This window comes from Papaver somniferum, chromosome 4 (assembly GCF_003573695.1).
Source record: "Papaver somniferum cultivar HN1 chromosome 4, ASM357369v1, whole genome shotgun sequence".
Lineage (NCBI taxonomy): Eukaryota > Viridiplantae > Streptophyta > Magnoliopsida > Ranunculales > Papaveraceae > Papaver > Papaver somniferum.
This window is the reverse complement of record NC_039361.1, coordinates 36464725-36472700: the sequence shown is the minus strand read 5'-3', so window position 1 is coordinate 36472700 and position 7976 is coordinate 36464725. Positions and strand designations below refer to the sequence as shown.

The 7976-nt window shown below is 37.5% G+C and overlaps 1 non-coding gene and 1 pseudogene across 1 annotated transcript; one reads left to right on the top strand and one right to left on the bottom strand.

The window, feature by feature from the left end:
* Positions 1 to 1596: 1596 nt before the first annotated feature.
* LOC113272341 lies at positions 1597 to 5482 on the bottom strand (annotated as a pseudogene).
* Positions 5483 to 7323: 1841 nt separating this feature from the next.
* On the top strand, positions 7324 to 7405 carry TRNAL-CAA. The gene has a single exon. It is a non-coding gene; the product is annotated as a tRNA-Leu (tRNA).
* The last annotated feature ends 571 nt before the right edge of the window (positions 7406 to 7976 follow it).

The window sequence follows — 7976 nt, the reverse complement described above, 5'->3', positions numbered from 1 at the left end:
TTATGGATGCAAAGTATCTAATTGGCATAAATGTCCTCAACATGGACATAAAGCCAAAAGATGGTGACTGGAAAGAAATCCTAGAAGGCATTAGCAACATCCAACAACACTGTGTCTGGAGGATTGGCAACGGAAGTAGAATCAAAATTTAGGATGATCTCTGGATCCCAAACACTACTACAAGACTCAATAAACCTTCTAACTCTCCTCATCACATTGAAACAGTTGAAACTCTCCTTCTTCCTAATGGGAACTGGGATAAAAACCTAGTTCAATCTTACTTCAGTAACAATATTGCTCAAGCCATTATTGCTTTGCCTACTCATCCAAAAGAAGAAGACAAGATCATCTGAAACCTAAATGAGACAGAAAAATTCTCTGTCAAGTCTCTATACAAGGAAAAGATTGACAATCTGTACAGAAATGATATAACAACAGGAAATTGTGAGGCAATTTGGAACATGGATGTTGCTCCAATTATTAAGATTTCTATTTGGAAATGTGCCCATGGGATTCTTCCCACTAATGCTAAAACAGCTAGCATTCTGCATTACATTAATCTTTTATGCACCATATGCAACAGTGGGGAAGAAACCATGACACACATGTTCTTAAGCTGTCCTGCTGCCTCTTTAGTTTGGCAGGAAATCATTGGCACTCATCATACTCAGTTTGATAACACTACTATCTTCATGGACTGGTTGAATTCCTGGTTTCAGACTGGGATGTCCAGCCAAGACTGTAACATTTATGCCACTACATGCTGGCACATCTGGAAAGCTAGATGTGATCTAGTTTCAGACAAATCCAGCCAAATGCAGAAACTTCAAACTGCATAAAACAACATTTATGCAATCACAACAGAATTCACAACATGCCAGAGCATATTATGAATGTTTTCTCTCTATTGACTGAGGAAAATGATGCATCTATGGAAAACAATACTATACCATATAATCTGAATCAGTACTCTACAACGGATTATGGAGGACATCCACGATACTCTGGAGCTTAGGGAACAACAGGAGGCGCAGACTTAGCGTTTGAATGGGCCAAAGGAATGCAACACACTAACATAGAGATACAAGCTGAATCCATGGAAGTTTTAGTTCGTTTCAAGTTGCTTTACCATGAAGTTGTTAAAGGAAGATTTCATCTAAATTGCCATGCAAAAATAAAACAGTGATACCGATATCAATCCAGTAACTTTTATTTTATTAAGACTAAAAATCATCCATCGTCTCCAAAATATGGACACTTTTAATACGGCTCTATCTTGTAAGAACCATGCTGGCAGGGCGAGTGGTCCATCCACTGCCAATCTTTTGTATCAGTCTTAGGTGCTGTTTTGGTGGCCTAAGTTTTTCTATGAAAAGAAGTTCAGAGTATGTGCTTCATTCAGTAATCGAACGTGAAAACCATTTTTCATTTCGTAAAAACTGAGCATATATTTTACATGGGATATATATATACACGGGCTTTAAATTTGCCTCCATCACAACACTTGTCACTATTATCTAACATTGCGTATTTGCAAAAACGCACTGCACATTGCACTTGATTGGTTTTGTTTGCGAAATAAAAATATCAAGCCAGTAGACTACCACAGCATAGTATTTATTGATATCATAATCAGCTTCACATTACACTAACAAGATTGAATCCAAGCTCGCAATCTCTCAAGGAGACTAAAGATAAAACAGAATGCGAAAATTGATTAGGAAGGTGAGAGTGTCGCATTAATTTTTAAAGGACTCCAGCTACAACATACAAACAACAGCAAGGATTGACATCTTTAAAAGCTTTACAAAGTAGATGACTCGCTAGCATGGTGATACACTTGTGAGGCAGTCTCAACGATCTTTCATCCAAATTTAGGCACATCTAAATTTCCATGTAGATGCAAATGCATCTTCAAGGATTTGACAAACCTAGTCGGGCTTGCTATCAATCCCATCTATGTTGCTGCTCCCTGCTTCTTTCAGCTAATCAAGGATGGTGCAAAACGGTTAGAAAAAACACTCGGAGGAACAACATAATACGTGATAGTAACAGAAACACAAAGGAACAGAAGTCCATGAAATAAACTAAGATCAGATTTCAAGGTTGTTGTTAATATCATGACTCCAATTTTCTTTACCATTTGAAATCAGGCCAGTCTATGAGCACTCTGGATTCAGGGAAAGGTAAGTTCCATCATCCATTTCAATGCAGTAAGTGAGCGGGACGAATGCTGAGGTTTGATACTACACATTGTATTAACAATAAACCTAAGGTCTGAACCTAAGATTCACTTTGTTCACCCGTTTGTTGGGTGACGATATCCATTTTGACCATTGTTCTGAATTGGGTTTTTCAAGGAAAACGAAGAAATACCCACATAATCAGAACACCTTATCTTTGTTCACCCACATCTGGAGAACACAAGAGGTAGCAACACTATGGAAGGCAACTTCTTGAACTCCTCAACTTATACAAATGCCAAAGCAAGCTTCCATGTTCATGCAGACCAAAACAGTAAATCTGAATGAGAAACAAATAGGAGGTTTGAGGGTTTACCTTTTCAAGATAATGCTTCTGATACCGGTATCCCTGGTTAAATACATCAAGCAAGCATTAGTAAAGATGCATGAGTAATTCCTTCAAAGTACGCATTTCAAAAAAATACAAAAAAGAGAAAGAAAAAAAAATCCATCACCAGCCAAATGGAACAGTAAATCAGATATCAAATCTAGCAGACCAACCTTATCAGTTCCATAAAAGTAATCACAATAAGTGAACACTGATGAGAAGTTGCTCTGACTTTGTCCGCCGACATAATGATGGTAATTGTGGTATTCAGCACCACCATAGAATGGAATGTATTTTGCTGGGGACCAAGGGATACCTGCATTTACAGTGCATTCATTTAATAGCTTCAGGAAATATCACTTATATAAAGGAAAATGAAAATTAAGAAAAAGAAAACGAAAAGGACTGTTACTCATGGTATAGATATTATAGAGAACATGCAAGCTAGAAGATTATAAAATGTGAAAGGAAGGAAACCAATGTCTTGTATGAATCAAACAAATGGTTTATAATATAGTCCCCTAAACTCATGGAAAATTAGGGAAAGAGCAAAGCTGAAACCGTACCACAGCGCAATTATGAAATAAAATTTTCACATGAGTGAAGATCTTGGCCTAATCCCACCAAAAATTCTACAGGGTGTGTACCAGAGAAACAGATCAACCAAAAGAAGGCAAAAAACGAGTAAATTCAGAGTTGAGACTATCATTTGATGCTTAATAAATAAAACTAAGTGCATTATGCTAACACTTCACAGCTAACATTTTAAGGTAAGGATGTTATGAACTTGTATACTGACGATACAGAACCTACAGTTCTCTACATGTAATTCTATTTATATATGAGCACTCAAGCACTCAATACCAGAGCCAAAGATAACAGACTTTGTAATTACTCAAGTCAAAATAGTTATATTGGCTCCGGGGTTGGTATCAAGGGAAAATGCAAGAATTCACCAACACTTTTGCCTCTCTGTTATTGCCAAAAAGCAAACTATGATCAAATTAACGTTACCACACACTCCACGCAAATTTTCTACAAAACAGAGCTTATGCTAGCACAATAAAAGCTTATGCTAGCACAATAAATACAACCAGATTATGTTGCCAATACTGATATTATAAAACATCAAGACCACCAAACCAGTACAAAATTCCACCTAACCACCTGTACATCAACAACTACACTAATCATTTTCTTCTCTTTTGCTATAACTGTTAGAACTGAGATGTTTTTTACATAATAAATCAAGAAAACCCTGATATGGTGAATATAAACTACTCGAACTAGATCTCACTTGAACACCAACCAGACTAAGAAAATGACAATGTGAATTGTGCTGCTTGAGATAAAAGTTTGATCTTTATGAGAATAATATAACGAATACATACCCACTATGCATCTCAATAGCCTCCATCTGACGCAAAATAATCCAAGACCAGAAAGTGATAATGTGACCAGGAACCATAGCAGGACCAAAAAACGTCGGAATCCCTAAAATCAAAATCTCAGCCCAATGTGCATAAGGTGCTGCAAATCCAATTGGCGCCGCATATTCATGATGAACACTATGAATTTTGTCATAACCCCATTTACAATGCAACCATCTATGGAGCCAATAATTCGTATAATCCTCCACTAGGAAATACACCAATAATTGCATAACCATTTCCCAGCCTGATGGTAATGGCAATCCTGTCCTAATCCCAACCATCTGTGTACACAAACCCATCAAATTTCAGCCAAAAGACACCAAATTTCATCCAAAAAACACAACTTTAACCAATTGTGGTATTCAATCAAAATCAAATCAAATCACAGTAAAGAAATTGATTATACCTGAACACTGTAAGAAACAAGCTGAAGAGGACCCACTACAAGACAGAATGTAATAATAACATCTTTCCAACATTTAAAAATCCCTTGAGTAGAGATCTAAACTTTAGGTTGAATCTTATATTTAACAATGGTATGTGCTTTCTTGATCTCCATAAATACTACAGGCAATGGAACTAATGAGAAAACAACAAACAAGACGAGAATGGTATGACAGTAAAGATAAAAATCTGATTTATTAGCTGAATAATCCAACCATAATTCCTCTTCCTAATTCTAATTCTGCTTCTTGCAGTGTCTGATACGGCAACATTCTCACCAGCACCACTACTGCGGCTGATTAATCTCGATCTTCAATAAAATCAAAACCCTATCAGGGGAAATGAAGATTGAGATTAGGGAATGGGAAGAGGAAATTGTGGTTCTGTGGGTTTTATACTGAGAAGGAATGAATAATGGGTTTGAGAAAAGAGCGATAGATGAGTGGTAATGGATGAATGGAAAATCTAATGGTCTTCTCTTCCCATTAAAAACAGGCTGTCATGCTGGTTGCTGGAGGAAGGAAGGGAAATCACATCCCATGTACTTCAAACTTGTTGTTGGTTTTGTCGCTCTCTACAGATGCTCAAAGAGTGTGACTATATGTGATTATATACTACGGAGTGTTAGTTTGTATAGTGGTGCAACGATTTCTCGCGAGGGTATCGGATGGTAGTTTGGCTATCTCTTCTATTGTTGGGATATGTATAGGGGAAGTGGGTCCCTTACTTTGCCTATGTCGGTATAAATCCTGGGATTTCAATAGTTTAGTGGTGCCATGTTGAAATCAATTCTCCCCCGGATGTATCCCGAAATAATATCGGATGGTAGTTTGTAGACTAACATCTTTAACATCATGTTTATCAGGTGTCGTGTTTACTAGATCCTGCGCACCGAGTTGATTTCTTGGAACCTGTTTTTATCGAGTCCCATGAAGATCGAGGCCCAGGTTGGTAGTTGTGTGACAGTTTGACGCACCCAGTATCGTTATCGTATCCATTCTGAATGATGGATAAGATATGGCGATGTCGGTGATACAAGTCACAAGCTGATACTAAAGTGTTTCATTATTTAAGTCAATTCTTCTTTTTCTTAAAATAGAAAGATTTTCTTAAAGGAGAAATATTAAAGTTATATCAAGGAAAAGAGAAAAAAAACGAAAAAAAAAAAGATGCATGAAAGAAAAAGCAAAAGATGGAGATTTGCTTGTTGGTAGAAAAATCCACCTAGTAGTTAACGTAGGGTCCGGAGAAAAAAAACATTACAGTGAAACTTAGAGATGTGCCAATACATCATCTTTGGAATGCTACTGGATTTGCAAGGATCAAGGCTTACAGGTACACCAATAATGACTGATACTCTAACAGCAATGAAGACTTTAATGTCCTTTCTAGAGTCTGTGTGGAAAAATGATGCAGATTGCACCTTTCCAGCTGAACTCTTTTATCAAACTGATAAAGAGAAGTTCACGGTGAGGGTTAAATAAATTTCCTTGGAAACTTGCTTATTGCATTCACTATAAGAGCATTGGGTACTCAAATGCAAAACCCTACACCAAAACGCAAAACCAAGTGAATCCCCAAGACCAGCAATGACTCAATAGATACGGGTAATGGATGAATGGAGAATCTTATGGTCTTCTTCCCCATAAAAACAGACTGTCATGCTGGAGAGGAGAAGGGAAGTCACATCCCATGTACTTTAAACCCGTTCTGGCTTTTGTCGCTCTCTCTCAGATACACAAGAATGTGACTATATGTGTGATTTTATATTACGGAGAGTTGGTTCGTAAACTAACTTCTTTAAGCTCATCTATTGCACGTGTCGTGGTTACTAGACCTAGATGCATACTAGGTAAAGTTCTTGGATCCTGTTTTTATCGAGTCACATGAACACAGCCGTCAAGGCCCTCGTGGTTACGTAGAGTTTTACATTCCACGCAAAGTTTTTTTATGCATTCTTGCATTAAAATTTGTAAGCTAACTATGCACTTGCCCACGGATGGCGTAGGGAAAATTCAGAAACTCTAACTGGAGCACCTTGACATTAAAGTTGTGAATGAATTGTGTGTTGATTTTGGCAGGAAAATTAGTTGTGATTCTGCAAAGCCACTGCGTAAACAACCAGCAATATATGCCCTCACTATTTTGAAGTTGGCATTCTGAAAAAAAGTATACGGTAATTGCTAACTATCTTTACTGTGATAGCATGTCTACTGCTGATTATAACCAATTGCTACACAGGAAATTACTGCATTAATCATCTTATCCGTATTATGAACAATATCTAGTTGAAAGCCAGTTTCCCATAAGAGGGCAATGCCCTAGACGTATGACACCAATAGAAAGGATAGTCAAAGCTCTTTAGATATTGTTGCATTTTTGGAATACCATTTTTTGTCTCACACAAGAAAATTATGTCAAGGTTTTGAGACCTAATTAGATTCCTCAGAGAGGTTTAGTATTAGGATTCCCAAATTCTAGGCAATTCCAAGATAAGACTCTCATGATATTAAAATTTAGATGCAAGACAGAACTGATGTCAACACACAAATTCACACAAAGATTCAGATATACTTGAAAACAAAATTGAAAAAGGAAACCCTAGATTGAGTAATCGAATAATAATTAACACAAATCGAAAGGCCGGAGAGATTGGTGGAACTGATAAAAGAGTTTTAGATTTGATGAGTACCTGGCTAGCAGCATGATTGAGTTCCGACGAAGTGAGGTCTTGTCCGTCTTCATGTCCCCGTCCATTTCCATCCAGTTAACTGCATCCAGTTATCCTCCTATATCATCGAGTTTCATGAGGCGCACCGGTTTTATGGTTGGTTCAAGTCTGACAAATACTTTTATAGCGTCGAAGAACAAACAAGTCAGGTTGGCCGAGTGGTCTAAGGCGCCGGACTCAAGTTTTGGTCTTCGAGAGAGTGTGGGTTCAAATCCCACATCTGACACATTTTTTTTTTGTACAAACAAATTTGTTGGTTTGTTGAGTGAGATTAAACATGTAGCGCGCGCAATGTAAGACCGGGCGAGCTTGGCACCAACGCTGGCGTGTGAGCCTAAAACGTTGGCGCTTGTCTTTACGCCGTCCGGTGTTACTTCAAATGCTAGCGTTTTTCATAAAAGCGCCATCTGCTGAATCTGGACGGCTAAAACCTCTTGTGATCTAACGGCTATAATTTTTGAGTTCTATACTCCTCATTTCAACTCTAAATTCACACATTCTTCACTCTAAAATCATCTACAAAAAATGCCTCCCAGAGTTTGTGGTGTTAGATTCACTCAATAAGATGATTTAGCTATTTATAGAGCCTTTGTTTTTCACACACAAGATGTTGTCTTAAGTAATGTAGCCGAATCGACGTCGACTTTCTGGGAGAAAGTTTATAGAATGTTTAACGCTGAAACAGGGAACATTAATGGGCGTGATTCTCACTTATTGTCGCATCGTTTTAGTTTAATTTATAGTCATGTATCGGAGTTCATCGCTTTACTAATGGAGAATCACAAAAATAAGCTCAA